The sequence below is a fragment of the Caloenas nicobarica genome, chromosome 1 (genome assembly GCF_036013445.1).
Source record: "Caloenas nicobarica isolate bCalNic1 chromosome 1, bCalNic1.hap1, whole genome shotgun sequence".
Classification (NCBI taxonomy): Eukaryota; Metazoa; Chordata; class Aves; order Columbiformes; family Columbidae; genus Caloenas; species Caloenas nicobarica.
The window spans coordinates 131,208,362-131,226,321 of NC_088245.1; the positions used below are offsets into that span (position 1 = coordinate 131,208,362).

The window sequence follows — 17,960 nt, forward strand, 5'->3', positions numbered from 1 at the left end:
TTCATCAAAGGCTGCAGAGGAGAAAGGTCAGAGATGCCTCCAGAATTTTCCTTAAAGCCGGGGTGTCCCTAGGAAATCTTGGTGGCTCTTTGGCACTGCTTGTCTCTCGCTAAATGGCCCTAGCAGCGGTGGAAAGTGTGGTCCTGGCTGTGCTGCCAGGCAGGAACTCTGGGGGCTGGAAAGGGAACTGGTAAGGGTTACATTTGTGTGTGTAGATATGAGATAAGAGCTGACCTACCCTTCACCCCAAACTGAACTCCCTGAAGCTCAAACAAGGTAAGGCAACTGCTTGTGAAAATGCTGGGGGGAAGCCTGCCAGACAGGCAAACTTGCTGCTTTTGCCTGGGGCTGGGAGCAGACATTGAATGACTGACCGTCCATGAAGGTGCTTCTGCTCCAGGCAAAACCTGCGAGGCACTGTGTTCTCAGGAGCTTGCTACGTCCCTGACTAAAATGCTTGAGGAATGGTGACACAGAGGAATTGGGAGCCAAGGGTGCCTGCTGGGAGACAGCACAAGGATGGCTGTGCCCTAGGGCAGTGGGCATTGGGGGCTGCCAGAGCTGGCTGCCTAGGGGGGACACACCATACAGCTGCTGCCAAGGCCAGAAAACCTGGCAGGCAGACACCCAGCCCAGCTGCAGGGCTCACTGTGCTGGAAGAAGACATTGGGCAAAGGAAAGTGTTCTCAATAATACTTTTTCCGTCAGATTTTTTTTTTTTTTAATTTTCCTTTCCAAAACTGCTGAAGTTCTAGAAGAATTCTGCATTTCTAGCATCAAAGGCTTGTTTCACAGGCCGTGGGGCACTGTCAGGTGATGGAAGAAGCCTGGCTGGCAGCAGGGTTGCATGGGGAGGGATGCTCTGTTCACTCCTGAAGGCTTGGTTGCATCTGGAGACCGGGAGGACAGAGAGGCCAGTGTTTGTGTGCCTCACAGAGGGGGCACCAGGGGAACCCGCCAGCTGCCTGCAATGCCCTCGCTGTGATTTCTATTATTCCATCCCCACATATACCAGTATACATGCCCACATCCATGGGTCCACCCTGCCCCTCACTCTCCAGCACCTTTTGCTTCAGGGATTGCATTTTTTCCCTGGTGGAGAGCAGAGGTGTGTTTAAAAATAATGTAAAGGATAAGTATCCAAAGCAGGTCAAATCCGCGAGGTTCCCAGTGTGGTATTTGGCAGAGGCACAGTCCTGTCTTCAGACAAATCCTTTGTCCTGATGGGTTGGGGACAAATAGAAATTACAGAAAATGGAGAAATGATTTCAGATGAAGCTAAAACAGCATCTACTAGGTATCTGAATGGCATCTTTCCTGCACATAGTCAGTGACTGTTGCTTTCAGATATTCCTACAGTGATACACATTAGAGATACTGTCACAGCCTTTTCCCTCTGTGCAAATATAAACAGTGCAACATCCACAGCTGGGTGGCCTTAGATGGAGTTCCTATACTGGAAATCTCTTTATTGTGGGAAACAAATATCCTCCTTTAATGATATTCCTGGGACTTTAACTCTCCTGGGAGCCTCAGATCTGTTTTGCACAGCATGGGAAGTGGTGCCTGCCAATGCAAGTGTGGCACAGCATGGTGAGGGCTGGCCCTGACACTGCTCTCAGCACTGACTCTGACATTCCTGCTCTCCCGGGACCGAGCAGGGGGCTCCGACCATGCTGCCCACGGCTTGCACGGTGCGTCAATTGAATGTGTTTTTGTTTTGAATCTCAATGAGCAGGGAGAGACTCTTCTTGCCTCTAGCATCTTTACAAAGACTATGAAACAGAATGCATAGATGTCTTAGAAAGTGTTTTCCAGCACACACACACCAAGAAGGGTCTATGAATGTAAACCCAGGATGCCAGATCACTGACAATATGCAGCTTACCTGGTTAAATGTTTGGTTCATCTCAACCTTGCACAGACAAGGCTTCTGTGGAGGTGAACGGAGAATTTCTTTCAGACCTGGGCTTCTGTTCTGAAGCTGCTGTACCAGCTGGAAAAGAGGGCGGTTGTTCCAGCCATGCCTGCCACACAGGAATATAATGGAGCTCTTTAGTTCGCTGTAGCAATTGTGGGGGCTTGCCTGTCTGTGATGCTCTGGTGACTTGGTTGCTCTCCAGAGCAGCATTGCTTGAGCCTCTGGGCCTTAGCTGTGGTAGCTCTGGCAGTGGGAGCATCCCTGGTGTCCTTGTTAATAAGTGTGGATCCTTGTTATGTAGGTTGTGGAAGAGATTCCTGAGTTTCAGGTGGTTCTGAGACACTGTGACCAGTCTGTGGCTATTTAAGCTATCTTTACTATGTCTATGTGGAGTTAATGGTCACCATGGCAAAGATGGAGCCAGGATGTTTTGGCTCTAACACCATGTATTGCCCTGTGGCGTGGTTAATCCTACAGCTTGCTGGCTGCTTGCGTGGTTCCAGCTCAGGGATTGTGCCAATGGCTGCACAAACTAAATGAATTTCCTATGAGATTCTTCACCTGCCTCTGAACACTTGGTGGAAGAAGTCTTGGGTCTGATCAAGCTGTTAGTCACAGTAGGTTTCCCAAGGGGGTTCATCTCTGTGGGGTGCATGCCGGGTGTGCTGCTGGGGCCTCTGCTCTGCTCCAGGCAGCGGGGGCAAATGCTTGCCTGGGAAAGCAGTCACTTCGGGGAGCAGATCTTTCCTCTCTGGGAGGGAATGATGGTGAGGAGCTAAAGGATATAAAAAGGCTATAAAGCTACTGGAGAGTGTCCAGAAGAGCGCCACAAAGTTGGTGAAGGGTTTGGAGGGGAAGCTGTATGAGGAGCGGCTAAAGTCTCTGGGTTTGTTCAGGCTGGAGAAGAGGAGATTGAGGGGAGACCTCATGGCAGGTACGGCTTCCTCACAAGGGGAGGAGCAGAGGCGGGGGCTGATCCCTTCTGTCTGGTGACCAGTGACAGATCCCAAGGAAGGAATGGCAGGAAGATGTGCCAGGGGAGGTTTAGGTTGGACATGAGGAAAAGGTTCTTCCCCCAGAGGGTGGTGGAGCACTGGAACAGACTCCCCAGGGAGGTGTCACGGCCCCAAGCCTGACAGTGTTCAAGAAGAGACTGGACAAGGCCCTCAGACACATGGTGTGAACTGTGGGGTTGTCCTGTGCAGGGACAGGAGTTGGACTCGATGATCTTTGTGGGTCCCTTCCAACTTGGGACATTCTATAATTCTAAAGCAACCAGGCTATCCCTCCATCAGCACATATGAGCAATGAAAAAAAATTTCTCCAATGCTCAGCGGGGAACCTGGGCGGCATTTGGTAAGAAAAGATTTGTTCCCTGCAGGCCTGATGCTGCGACATTTTCCAGTGGAGATGAGTTGGCTGGCTAGACAGGAGGCTGCGTACTGAAAAGAGAGGGTGAAAGGTGCCGCCTGCCAAAGCAGCAGCTGGTGAGAAGGCAACGGGGCTGCACAGCATCAGCACACACATGGTGGGTGGGAAGCGTGAGCCCAGCTCCAATCCTTGTCAACGGCACCTCGTTGACTTTTAACACTTCCTTATCGTGTCTGCGCTCACCTCGTAGCGGCGCTGATAAAATGCCATCGCTGGCGTAATCTCCCGAGCAGCTCTGCAGAAAGCGTTGCAGAGCATGGGAGGCTGAATCGCCAGCAGCCAGTGTGGGATGCTGGTCCAGAGCGAGGTAAGGAGGAAATGGCCCTAAGCTGAGACACGGAGAGGGCAGAACAACCTCCTGGATGCAAGGAGCACCAGGTGTGCTGATGTGATTGGCATGGCAGTGCATGGATTTTGTGTTAGAATAGGGGTTTCCAGAGGCTGGGATAGCTGTTACTTTTCTGTACCTCCTGGGGTTGGAAATATAAGCCATCTGAAGTGATAGCAGTTTATCAGTACCTAGAGCTATAAGCAATCGAGTTATGATAATGGAAAGGAATGCACAGGGTTTTTGTTGCCTTTTTTTCCACCCCCCCAAAAAATAACATATTTCTCTCTCTTGGAGTATTGCGCACCTAAGTAGTTCTTGTACAAATCTTAATTATCACTAAAGGAGGGTATTATTTTTCAACATGTAACTGCTACCTGTAGGCCCACAGTAACTTTTTAAGCTATTTTACATTTATTTTTACAGGCAAGCAACTTGCAGTGATACACTTGGGAGAGTCCCCTTTATGAGTTTGAACTAAGGACCCCTGAATATGAAGCAATAAGCAAGTAGTGAGCAGGTATGTCATTTCTAGAACTCATGCCAAACTGGTGTATAGTATCTTACCACTAGAGGAGAACAATGAAACCTGTCATGGAACTGGCTGGTAAGAAGAATTTTCCTTCTGAGTGAGAAATTTGGATGTTTAAGAATGATTTTTAAAATTATTATTTTTGTTTGTTTGTTTGTTTGTTTGTTTTTTTTTTTTTTTAAAAAGGCATCAATCCTAGACTTAGTGTCCTTCCTGAATTGGAGAGAAAATTCATGATGCTAAAATTCCTTGCTGGAAAAAAACTTATGAAGATTTTATCAAAGAACCCGGGGCCAAAGTCCTTGACTTTTGTCATGGCTGAAGGTTTGATTTCAGCTTCACTGGTCCAACTACTTTAAATGAAGCAAGGTGAAACAAGGAACTTCTTTAGAGGAAGGGATTACCATTAACAACAGAAACTTCCAGTGAAATCGATGAAAAGTTTCAATTTGACTTGCTCTTTTACTTTTCCATCTTATTCAGAAAATAGACTTACGCAGATCTCGGCATATTTTTTTCTTCTTGGGCTACAGCTCTACTCTGCACTATGTTATTCATTGGATGTTATTATCCCGTATCTTATATAGCACTAGTCTTGTAATTTCCCTGTAATCGCTTCCACATGCTGCAAACTTGAGGAATGGAATAAACTCCTTCCACATTCTCTGTATTCACATTATCTTTGCCAGATTCTTCCTCTCCAATACTTGCTTGGATATCTTGAAGTTTGTTTTCAATATGATAATCCCAATGTTGTTCTCACAGGAATATCTAATGTTGCCCCAGCCACCTTTAGGAGTCTCTTATTTTTTCCCCACCAGCTTTGATCTTCCCTGCGCTTTTGAACTCTTCTCCCCCTGCTTGCTCTCTTTCTCTTCTTTCTGTCCTGCATCTTGTACTACCACCTCTTTGTTCCAGTGTCTCCCCATTCCTCCAGTCTTCCATCATCCCCTACCAACATCTGGAACTTGATGTGTGGGAAAATCGGGCCTTTTCCCAAGACCACTGTTAAGGAAGTTTCTTTTCCCTAGGTTTCCTGAAGCAGAGGTTCAGGCTCTATTTCCTAACAACCACCTCTCTTCATCACCTCCAGCACTTTCAGTGTTCTCCCTGACAGTGACATACAGATTACTGCACATTTTACTGTATGCAAGCTGTCTCGCATATGGACCTGTCAAATCTCACCAGTTTTTCCTCTAAAACCTGACATTTTGCCTACATTGTCTAAGTGAAAAGCTCAGTTGTCCTTGGTTACTGCAGTGCTGCTTGCAGTCCTGGCCTCCTGCCTCCCAGGTCCTGCTGCCTACCCTTGCCACTCTCCAGCTTCATATTCCTTCTGGGGTTTCTCTGTCAGGTTTCAGCTTCGCCATGTGGACAAAGTATGTCCCCATTTCATGGCTGTCTGCTATCCCTTCACGCTTTGCCATCTTCATGAGTAGTGTTTAACCACTTAGTGACTCTTTCTGCATCTGCTCGCTCACCTTTATGCCTTTTTCAAAGCCTTCAAAGTTTCTTCTCCTACACTTCAACGCTTTTTCCTTGACGCTGTTCGTACAAGGTAGGATCAGGAACATGCCACCTTGGAGACAGTAAACACCTAATCCCCCTTGAAATGAATGTTGATTTACTGCCCACCTAGAGTTAGGGCAGCCAAATATTGTTAAAGTATTTCTGTACCAGTGTGCTACCTGGCACCCGCTGTTAGCTCTTGAGACAAGTACTTAGATTCCCCACACTGCTGATGCCACCTCACCATGGAAGTCTGTGATATCTGTCAGTAATGTTCCCAAAGTCTGCATTTGGTCACAGCCTGAGAAACTTGATATCTAGCTCTCGCTTCAGTCTGCCGGGATCCATAAGCAAGCTGTCTCTCTCTCCATCTGTCTGTCAGGACCTGCTCTCATACAGGTTTTCAGAGAAGGCTTTCAGGATCAACTGGTGCTTTGTGCAGGTCTAGTGGAGAAAGTAAGTGTTGTGGCTGGTGTCTCAGACCAGGAGGTAAATGACCAGAATTAACTTCTTTTTGAGGATGGGAAACAGCACCTAGCCCCCTCACCTCTGAAATCCACTGTACAGACAGAGGCAGCTATGACGTTGAGGTTTGCTCAGTGGATCAGCAGAGCATATGAAAAGAAGTGTACATAACGTTAGGGTAAGCTGTTACGGTAGCAGAAAGTGGGACTGCGCTTCCTTTATGTCCCTCTGGTAATTTGCCCGTGTAAGACCAAGACTTACATTTGCACTTTAGCTGTCTCGTTATGTTCTTTGAAATTTTAAGGAACTTCCTTGTCAGATTTGGGTGAATTTAATCCTAGAATGTGCTCCACCCTGGATGGTAGAACCATTTGCTTAAGACAGTTGAGATCAAATGGAGAAAGCATTGAACTTCTTTTTTTTTTTTTCCCCCTTCCCCCACATTCGAGTAAAATGTCCTAATTAGTGGCCTGTTGGGCCATGTCACCACCAGCCTGGTTTACTGTCTTCTTTTGTTTTCTGGAGTGCTTTCTGACAAAAAGAAACCCTGCATTATGTGCTTAGACCAGGAAAGACAGCAAGGTGGTGAGTCCCATTTTGAGATGGATACCTCTGCCACAGATAGGTGTGAGATATCCATGCCCTCCGTCAGTGTTTTCCCATGGACATCCTATGTGATGTCCCTTAAGGGTGGCTGGTATTTGCTGGTACTCTTCTGCGGCACCCAGCACCAGCCGCCTCCAGCCTTCGTCCAGCATGCAGCAATGTGGGGATGTAAACTACCAGCTGAACTGCTTCTTGCGCTCAGCAACAACCAGCTCATGTTTGCTGCAGACCTAGTGTAACAGCTCACCATGCCAGCAAAAAAGAAAGGAGGAGAAGAAAAAGGGAATAGAGAAAAGAAAAAGCAGGACATGAGGATAATGGAATGGAGGAGTTATTCTGCTATTATAATTCTACCAGACTTAGACATCTTTCTCTAGCTTCTGCTGTATCTTGCTAAAAATGAGGCTAGTTAGCAGCAGATGTGAATGCAACAACTGACAGAGGAATGAGAGAAGCTATGAGAAATGCATGAACTAAATAGATTCTCTTGCAGTTTTTTTGTGGGGGGCTTAGAAATAGCGGTTTTCAAACTGTGGCCTACTGCTTGCTTATGTCGTTCTTAAGATTCTGTGATTCTGTGTCAAGTGATTGGGGTGCTGTGAAAGGTGAGAGAAGGGTGCAGTAAGCAAGACGCATGATGTGTCATCAATCAGAAAAAGGAGAAGACTTGGGGAATGGGTTACTGAAGCTGCTGAAGGATGGTGATGTAGCTGGGAGGAAAGACATTGCTTAGGAGTAGATGCTAATGTTGCAGAAGTGGGGATGGGGATTTGTGTTGCTAAGAATAAATGGATTTATGGAAAGAATACTGATGGTTATTTGGTAACCAGAAGCTTAAATGATCAAAGAGTTTAGTAAGCCCTTCTGACTTTGCCTTGCCCTTCCAAAAATATATCCTGACTGTGTGGAAGGTCACCTCCCATCCCTTCTTAGACGTTAATCACCCCCTTCAATATAGGTGGCCTATCAGATTGCATAGGCTGGGTAAACACTGCGATATATGAGACCACATTTGCTGAGCTGCAGGATCTAAAGGTAAGGTCGATATCTGGAAAGACAAGATATTTTTGAGGAGAGGCAGGATTCCTGCTCTGTTCAGCTGCTTGCCCTCAAAATGGAAGGAGAAAACATTTCAAATTCCAGAAATCTTTGTAGGCTCCAGGCTATAAACAGGCTCTTCCTGTATGAAGCAGTGAGTATCTAACAGTAACGAAGAGATGTCTGCTTTTCTGTACAGGCTTGATACTACTGGGATTTGTTTTTGTGAGGGGGATGAAGCCCATTAGTCAGGGAGGAGAGGAGTATCCAATGCTACTGGTGTGGATCATCCAAGAAGGTGATCTTGAAGACAGAGTCATGCGGTAAAGAAGAAATGAAAGCCCAGTCAAGCTGAAGCAGAGGGACACAGAAAGGGGAAGGAGTCAAAACCAAAAAGAAATATGGAAAGAGGAAGAAAATAATTAGGGAGAGGTGGGAGAAGCATTGACAGTGGTTTGTACAATGGAGGAATGTCCCAGCCATTTAATACACTCTGTAAATACTGTATTTTTTCAGCTATCTAGGCTGAGGCCCTCTGCAGGGGCAAGTACAAAAATGATGGGTTCCCAAGTCCTGCTTCTCTCTCCAAATTCAATGAGAGCAGAATTTATCCCCTAGATAACTATTCTGAATTCTTATTGGGGGGCTGTGGCTCTAGCATGGTCTGGATCCTCTGTATCAGGTCTCTGAGTAAGTCTGTACTCCCAGAAGTAATGTGAAGGAAGATATGATGGAAGGAATGTATTTACCATTTTACTTTGTGGATCACCAGGCAAGCGCCACATGCAGTAGTCGTGGTCTGTTTATCCCCACCTCTTTTGCTAGCTTGAATGCAGCTTGGCATATGGGCGATAAAAATCTTAATGAGTCTGTCACCATAGGCCACAACCATACCTTGGGGTGCAGGGTATGCAGAGTGTTGATGCTTGGAACTGCTTATAAGACACTGCTCTACATTTCCTGGTCTTGGTCAACAGACCAAAGTGAAGGTTACTAATAGTTTAATATCCAGTAGAATGTTGCAAGGGCTAGTGTTTCTGACAGCAGTGACTGCTGATTCACCCTGAAATCACATCTCTCCATCCAGTCGGAAGCACCAAACCCAAGCAGCCTGGAGTGTGCTAGCATCCTCTCTGGTGTGTTGTCGGACATGGATGGGCAAACTGCTTGGATGATGCAGGAAACCAAAGCATCCCTCATAGCTAAAGTGAAATCTTCAAAGAGGTGGGTTGTTCTCACATTAGTCAGCTATGACAGTGGGGGAAAATGCCTCCCTGGGAAGGATCTGTGTCACTTGGACCCTTTATTTACACTGAGCAAAGCTATTGGATTTCAGACCTTCTCATACAGTGATCCTACAATGAAATGGGAAAGATCAGACATTCCTGTAGACACAGACTACTGGGACTCTGTCCCAGATGGGAAATCTGCACAGTGAGATGCCAGATCCATGAGCCCTTCTGCTCCCTGAGGTGGAACAACCCACCATTTTTCCTCATGAATCTCACCAGCCAAGGGTGTTGCTTCACCTCATTCATTAGCCAGCCAATGTTGATATGATTAGGGGTTAAGTAGTTAATATTCAAAAATCCCTTGGAAGTAAAGGAATCCATATATTTGCCTATTTGTGATTTGTGTAATTTGTGTGCTGCCCCTGAGGCAACCAGGCATGGGAATGCAATGCCATATTTGTGTATTTAACAACTGAAAAGAAGATGTGAGAAGAGGTTTGTATTTACAATAGTATTAAGAAAAGCTTTGGCCGTCTCACCTCCTGTTTCACCTTCCCTGTTGCATGCTATGCCTCTTCCTGGTACCCAGTTCTGCAAAAGCAGAAAGCCGGTATTTTAGTGTGCATTGAGACTACTTCCTCTGATGCAGGATGAAGTTAAGCATGTGCATAAGTTTTGCCAGATCAGGGACTTGCACTACAGGTACTCTGAAAACAACTTATTCACATTCCTATATTTTCATGAGAAATATTGTCTCTCTGAAAGATGAGATCCTAGCAGTAGTTTGAGAATTGTAAGTCACTTGTTTATGTACCTGCCAGAAAGGAAGACTACCATTTCTTATTTGCAGGACCACTTGTAGTAGACCCTATAGAAACAAAGTTACAGGACTGCATGGTGATTTTTACCTTAAAGCACTTACAATCAAATTACACAAGATAGACGGAGCCAGGAACAGACAGTGCTGGTATAGTGCTTTTAGGGATTTTTGTTGTTGTAGTTCCTTGCAACACAGACGTTAGAACTTTACAGGAAACGTGTTGGTCCTCCATATGGATGGAGATGTATAATGGTAAAGGGGAATAAGCATGGCAAAGTTGGTCATTTGTGGCTATATAGTATTGAACTCTGCTATCAATGATCTGAAAGACAGTAAATAGTCACCGATCAGTCAGAATGACTCAAAAACCAGTAAGCTAGCAAAAAAAAATACATTACTGCTATAGTCTGGATGACTCGGAAAGATGGGGCCAAGCATAACATTAGCTGCTGTAAGTCACATGTCAAAGAATAAGGAATACAGGCTATGCTTATCAGCTGGCAAGATTGTCTCGGGAAGCGGCAACAAGGAAGAAGTGGGGCTTGGAGCGTCTCACTGGCTGACGACAAAATTCCAGGATGATGCTGTAGCTGGGGGAACTCATGCAGCTTTCGGTAAATAACATCAAGATGAATAGCTCTAGGAGAGGCTGAATGCATGTGTCATTTAGCACTAACGTGGTCACTTCCCATGTACTCTATTTAGAGCTTTTGTTGGTGGTTCCTGGATGGGAGAGGTTTCAGGGACAATGCCCGAGGGTGTTAAAGAATTGGAAGCATGCCTTTCAGTGAAAGAGGTCAAGGAGTTGAAGGGAAAAGGGAAAGCTGAAGTCTAACTTTTTTCAGTGTCTATACATGGGGAACAAATTTTCTGTAGTCTAGTAGACAGAAGGGTAATAAGATCCCAAAACTGGAATTTGAAACTGGGGGAAAAAAAAAGTCTCATGAAAAAGAGCGCTATTTTTTTAACATTGTTTGTAATTAACCACTAGAAAAACTCACTGAGGGTTGTGGATGATCCTCCACAGGATGCTTTTAAATTGTGGCTGTATTCTTGTCAGAAAGTAGACCCTTGCAGAGATGGGAAGGATTTCTGTCAAATCTTCTGACCCAGGTTTTCGAAGGTGTGGGCCTAGATGATCACAGCAGTTCTTTCTGGCATTACAGGCAGAGGTTCGCTCACTATTGGCAGCTATGGGGTTGAAAGCTGGGACCCCAGGGCGAAAGCAGAAGGCAACCCAACCCCTCCACCTGAGGCCTTACTTCTTTTTACCCTGCCCTGTGGAAACAGCGAAACCATAGGTTTAGGTTGTGGTTGGACTCGATCATCCTGAGGGTCTCTTCCAACCAAAATGATTCTATGGTTCTATGATTCCATATCACTCCCCCCTTTTAAATTTCAAGTGCTATTGCTCCAGTAAGCAGCATTGCTCCCCCTTCATTCCAGTTTCCCATGTAATCATCTAACCTGTTCCCACTCTGTGACATTTATAGCCACCTCCACCACTGAAAGATCACTGAGGATGGTGGAGGTGAGCACCAACATTTCAAAGATGAGCTGCTGCCACCCCCACCCTGCTACCAGCCCCTCGTCCCAGAGCACTGTTGCGCTCTCTGTGCTGGCACCCGTGGGTCTGGCTGTCTGGTTGTACAGGGTGGGAGAAGTCAGAATCCATGCTGGGAGCAACCAGGTACCATCTTCACTGGAAGAAGAGGGTATGGGCTAGGTGTAGGCCTCTCACCTAACTCAGAGTCTTTGGTTCACCTTTTTATTGGATCATGCTACAGTAATATCCAAAAGCAAATGAGGCTTCATTAGTGTCCACTGAGGTGTTCGGTGATAAGAGGTATTAATTGTCATTTATCAGTGTTGCTTTAATTCTCCTCTGGCCAAGCCAAGGCATTCCCTTGCATCCCATCATCTATGGCTTTGTCATGTATTTCAAACTTTAAACCTTGAACAGTTATCCTCCTATATTTCTGAGCCAAACAAGAATTAGTTCTTTTCCTTCCCTCCCTCCAATGGACATTTTATTTTTTTTTGTGGAAAAACTATATTCCCCAGATGCCAGGGTTTGGCTTAATTTCTTACCTTATTCCCCGCAGACTTAAACTCTGGCAGAGGCCAAGAGTGCACATATGAAAGAGTCAGTGGTGCAACGTACCTTCAGAAACTTCTGAGATCAGCGTTGGGAAGATGAGCACTGATGGGGATGGAGGTTGGGGTGATATTAATAGGCACCAGCAGAGGCTCTGAGCCTTCGCACGCAGCCGGTATGAGCAGGTACTTTCTGTAACAGCACTTCCTAGGAAACACAATGGCCACTTGTGGGCCAGCCCTACTCCAGCGCAGTGGAAGAAAAGCCAGGCCGGGCAGCGTCTCCCCTGCGGCACAGGAGGGCCAGCTGGGTGGAGCGGGGAGAGGGGTGTAAGCGGGTGAGAAGCTGAGGATGTGACCGCCGAGGCTGCACGGGGTGGGAAGCTGTTCCTCTTGTGATTTCACCTGGACTGCGTGCCAACCTCAGCACACAATGTTATCACTGCAAGCCAGCACATGGTCGGGACGGCTGTGCTTGCACAGTTGGGCCCCAGGAGATTTTCTCCAGTCCTTATAGCTTTTTGGCTTTTGTGGTTCTCTCCAGAAACATGCTATGACTCTGTTCCTTGGGTTTGTTTCCAGTGGTACCAGGACTGCCTCTGCTCATGGATGACCTGTGCCACCAAGGTGGATATCTAGTTATGGGGAGTAAATGTGAAGGGTTTTGTCAGGAACTGAAGCAGGGACCTCTGCACTACCCCACCCCTCTCTGGCAACCTGCGCTGCTTTTGGCTATTTCCTTATCGAGGGCTTACTGCTCTACAAAACAGCTGGTTGATGACTCAAAAGGAATGCTTGGTCCCTGCTGCATGAAAACTTTGCTGCTCAGATAGAAACCCTTCCCAAGAAGCCCATTCCCATTTCTGTAACACACACACAGCTGTTGAAACCATGAGTACCCTTGATAAACACAGTCCTTCAAGGCTCAGACTCCATCTGTGGCAGTGGTTTCCACAGGTCGGGGATGTGTGGTCTTCCTTTACTTTTGTCACTGTTAAATATCTTGCCTAAAAGGGCGAGTTGGGCCCGGATCATCAGAAGCACTTGGCATTTTCACAGATCTCCTTCCATGGCAGTCTACGGAAGTTTTATCTTCTCTCTAAGGGACACAAGCTAGATTAAATGCTGCCTCTAGAAGTCCCAGCCTGAGCCTGCCCTCTCCCCTGCACTGGCGGAAAGCCTACATTATTTGTTTTGTTCTGTTGTTCCATGAGTAAGACTCGAATTGCTCCTTGCTTGCCTTTTTGCCCAGGCAAGCCCAGGCATGGGCTTTTAATGAAAAGGTCAAAAATTAATACCCTTTCTTAATTGCTTGGCAGCCTTTGCTTTTCACAGGACAGATGTTTTCTAGGAGAGTTCCAGGTTTTCCATGCTTTGGCAGGATAGGCAATACATTCAAGGAGTGTAACAGCACTGGACTAGTTTGCAGGAAATGAAGTAGTTCCAACCTTTGACATGTGAGACTCATCGGCAACTAAAGTCTTTGGCATCAGGGAGACCTGTTAATGCCAGTGTCAATTTCCAGCTGAATCAAAATCCACTCATAGGACAGTTGCAAGGCTTTTGACAACTATGACAATGGACACAGCAAATAGCATCTGAGAGAATTTGCAGGAGTCTCTATTTCTTTGGTCTCTTCTGGCTATTTGATTGGTGGCTGGTTGTTCCATAAGTGTAGGTTCGCTGATAGTTCGCCAGAATTGTCATCTGTACTTCAATAAATTGAAACAGCACAGTAACAACAACCAGGAGGTCGCTGGCACCCTCATGCTGGACGGATACGAGTCTGCTGTAGGTAGCTCAAGTGCTGATGTGTGATACCCTTTGATACAAATGCATTTAGGTGCTTTGTGAGGGAATCATCTATGTTAAGCTTGAAGGAGGCAGGATCTACGTCCAAGTTGCCTGTGAGGTGTCCTTTGGCACACGTGGTTTGTGGTCTGGCAATGTCTTTTAATGCCTTGTTTTCTGCTGAGTGTTCTTGCTATTCTTATTCTGCTTTGCAGTAATTCTAGTCTTCTCGCTTCACGTTTGCTTCTCACGTGGTCTTGCCTGTGTCCCTCAAGCTGCTTCTCTTCTAGGCATAGCAAAGATAGGTGCTGTCTTTCCAGGACTGAGAGATGAGACATTGCTCTTGGATGGGACCAGCTTTTGAAATGCGTGAGCAAGAATCCTCAGGATGGTGCCGTACATTGTCACTTGTGACACTGCTTTCTGGGCTACTTCGCAGATCATAAATTATTTTGGGGAGCTGGACTAGAGATAAGCAGATTTAAGCCCTTGAAATTGCATAGTAGTAGCCCATGTGTAGATCCGAGATGTCACAGATCAGTACAAGGTGAGAAGGCAGTCCTGGGGGGTACCTTCTTTATCCAAGTTGGCAGGTAGTCATTAAAACAAGCTGACTTTTGAACCAGAAAATAAGCACTCTTTTTCTAATTTGCTGAATTAGGGGTCACGTACATCCAACGATTGCGTTCGCCCTGTCAAGCACAATGTTGCAGTGTGAGCATTTGCAGCTCCTCAGGTACCCGGAGCTCAGAGCTCTCTGCAGAGGGAGTCACTGCTTCCCGGGACAAAGCTCCCCATAGCAGAGCTACAGCTGATCTTGTGGATGCGCAAGACATGACCTTCCGTGTGCTAAAGCAAAACCTTTCTGTGTTTGCCCACCTCACTGTGCCGTCAGGGGTGCTCTAGATCAGCAGTCCCCTTTTTCATGATTCATCCCTCTCCTGGACTTAGTGACATTTGCAAAATGTTTGATGTTTTCTTCCGGGTTATTGACTGAAGATATCGTGATGCCAGACACCCTCCAGGATCTTGATACAAACATGCTATAAACAAAAAAATCACTTCTAGTTCTCAGTTATATTTTGACACCAATCTGATAGGTCATTTATAGTCTTTTCATAGACTCCTATCTTATTTTTATGTCAAGCAAGTTCTTTAATCAAATTGCCATGTTGTAGAAGGGAAACTGCCTTCCAGGATCTCAATTATGTTGTACCAGCTTTGTTATACTTGACAATGGCATGTGCAATTTCCTCAGAGAAAAGCATTAACACAGTTCAAGCGGGTGAATTTTCTATAAACCCATAGCGACTGCCCCTAGATATATTTCTCTCCTTTTATTCCCTGTGTTCTGTGTTAGCCACTTCATTATTTAGCTTAGGACTGAGATCTTATCGCAGGTCTGTAGTTACCTGTGAGTAATTACAGTTATGAGATAATTATAAAATAATTATGCTCTTCTACATTGTCTTTACAAAATGCCAGACTATGGGTTTTCTTCTTCTCCTCCAGGACTTTACCCATTGCACCAAGAAATACAGAAAATCAAAGTAAATAGTGTAGAGACATCCTGTGTAGCTTATTTAAAAAACAAAAAACAAAACAAAACAAAAAGAAGAAACAAAGGAACATTTCAGTGCAAGGCATCCTATCCAGCTGATTTTAAATGCCTGATTTTAGTAGGTGGTATTTAATTCCTCTGAGATACTACAAGAATAGACATGTCATCAAGAATGTCTTTATCATCAACTTTCTTTTTTCCCTGCTGTAGAAGTATTTATTGATTTCATTTTTCCTGTCTGCATTATTATTGAGTAATCTAACATTTCCTTCTGATAACAGTTCAATACCTTGATTAAGACTAATTTTGTTCTTAATTTACTTTTTAAAAAAATAGCTTTGTCAGTCTTTTTTTTCCCCTTTTGCTTCCATCATTTTTTAAAATAATTCCTATCTTCTAATTTATATCCTCTCTCCTCTGTAATTGTTTGTTATCTGTTTTACGTAAAGCCACTCCCATTCCCATTTTAAACCTGGTTGTGCTTTTTTTTCAATTCCATTACTGAGGAGTTGTGTATTTTTGGTGCCTAGTAAAAACATTTAAAGCAGTTCTGAATTATTATTTATATTTTCTTATTTAAATACTTTCTTGGTGTTGATTTAGTCCAGAATTCTACTCAGGACTGGGAAACAGGACTTTTTAAAGCATCACGTCTTTCAAAGCATTGCATTACCACTTTAGACCTTCTTCTGCTTCATAGAACAGTGCAGTTAACTGGGGATCAGTAAACCTGCTACCAGCCTCTCATTTCTACCATCATTGTACCCATCTGGATGAGGTGAAATACAGGTTTTGTTCATTCTGCATTTATGATTTGCAAAAGAGGGAAGCTATTTAGAACATTTAGAAATCCCCAAGGTTGTTTTTGAGTCAGCAACATCAGTATGTGTTCAACTAAGCAATAACTTACGTTTATTTTTATTTTGGTTAGTGCTCAAACAAACCAGTGCTCTCATGTTCCAGTGTTGCTCACTTTTCTGTCGCAGACCCAAATCATCAATCCAGTTCCTAGAACACTGACTCACAGATACTGAATATTGTTAACTAGGGAATTACAATTCGAAATCACAAACAAGTGAGCAGGTAATACTTTTTCTTTTTACCCCACTTCTGCCCACTCAGTCTTTCTTAAGACTATAGCCATTGGTTTTAACATTCAGTCATACAAACCATCCCAGCATCTTTTCCAATGTCTTATAGCTGTAGTCCCCAGGGCGGGCAAAGCCTTGATGAATCTAAAAGGGAAAGGGATGCCACAATTATATACAGCTAAAGAGAATGTACTAGAATGGACTTCTATATTGTGCTTTTGTAAAAGGCGGCACATTTTTGAAAGGAAGAGCCAGGGTTTGCAGCTGAATACACCCAGCACTGGATCTGATACGCAGCAGAGGGATTAGAAATCCACCAAACCTGCTGCACTCTGGGCCAAAGCAGGGTGGCCAAGAGAAATATTAGACTTCATGTCCTTGCTTCTGTAGTAATAGCTGCCTTCATTATGACAGTGTTTATCAGTCAGACAAGAATGAGGCCTTGTAGTGCAGGATGTATGGAGGAGTCATTGACGCTTGCTATGCCAAGGTGGGACTCGCCGTAGAAGCAGCTGCTGAAAGTTTTGCCAGGTCTGACCCCTTGAGAGAGGGGACCCCCAAAGAGGGGGCTCTTAATGTTTCTCTTACAAGCCTCCTGACAATGCTTTAAACCATATTGCTGTTAGGAATATAATATTCACTGAGCAGTAACAGGACTTCAAGGGATTGAAGTTTGCTGTAAATAATGATGAAAAAAACCAAACCAAACCAAACCAAAACCAGGACTCTCCAAACTGGAAGCCTTTCAGCCCCACCACCTGTGTTTTCTGGTAGGTCTATACATAGACAATCTCTGCCTCCCTTCACCCGACTGTTTATTAGTTTTAGGCCAGGCTGTCTCATCACCTTTGGATGGGTTATTTATCTATGGATGGGTTATCTTCTTGATCAGGAAAAGAGAACGACTGGCTCAACAGCTTCCAAGTTCAATAACCTCCTTTTCTTAATAAATTGCTGAGGCATGAGAGGCTTCCGTTCCTTGCTGGCATCTTTACTCTGTGCCCAGAGAAACAATCATATCAGGCTCAGGAAGGCAAATGACTGAAAGGGCAGGGAAACAGGAACCGTCCCCACGGATGTCCTCCCCAGAGAGGCTGGGAACAGGCTCTGCTGTGGGAAATGAGAAGCTGAGGTCAGCCAAAGTGCGTGGCAGGTATGCACATCTCTCAGGACTGGAAGAACTGATAATGGCTTGTTTTGCATCCCCATCACTCCCCTGTCCTGCTTGTGAGCTCTCTTGGGCCATCTCCACACCTCGTATGCACAGCGCATCTTCATCATGTCATTCTGCCGTGTGGCAATGAAGGCAGGGAGATAAAGGTGGAGAGTGGGTGGTGACAACGCTCCTGAGAGCCCTGAGCCTACCACTCAGCAAGGCAGGCCTTGGTGGTGTTAGAAGAGCCCAGAAGAAGGGAGAAAAGGGTAGGGAATGAGCCCTCATCAGAAACTGGACGGCAACAAACCTCATGGACAGTGAGATAACACAGTTTGTTTCCAGACATGCTCACTTGTTCAGATCTTTCAGAAGCTTTGTCCTT

At 45.2% G+C, this 17,960-nt stretch overlaps 1 protein-coding gene across 1 annotated transcript in view; it reads right to left on the minus strand.

Annotated features, from left to right (window-relative positions):
• GJA5 (gap junction protein alpha 5) overlaps nt 1–10,939 on the minus strand; it is a 42,053-nt gene extending 31,114 nt beyond the window's left edge. Inside the window, exon 1 of the mRNA XM_065635703.1 lies at nt 10,884–10,939. The gene's annotated coding sequence lies outside the window, so the exon portion shown is untranslated. The remainder of the gene's footprint in view (nt 1–10,883) is intronic.
• Nucleotides 10,940–17,960: the final 7,021 nt, after the last annotated feature.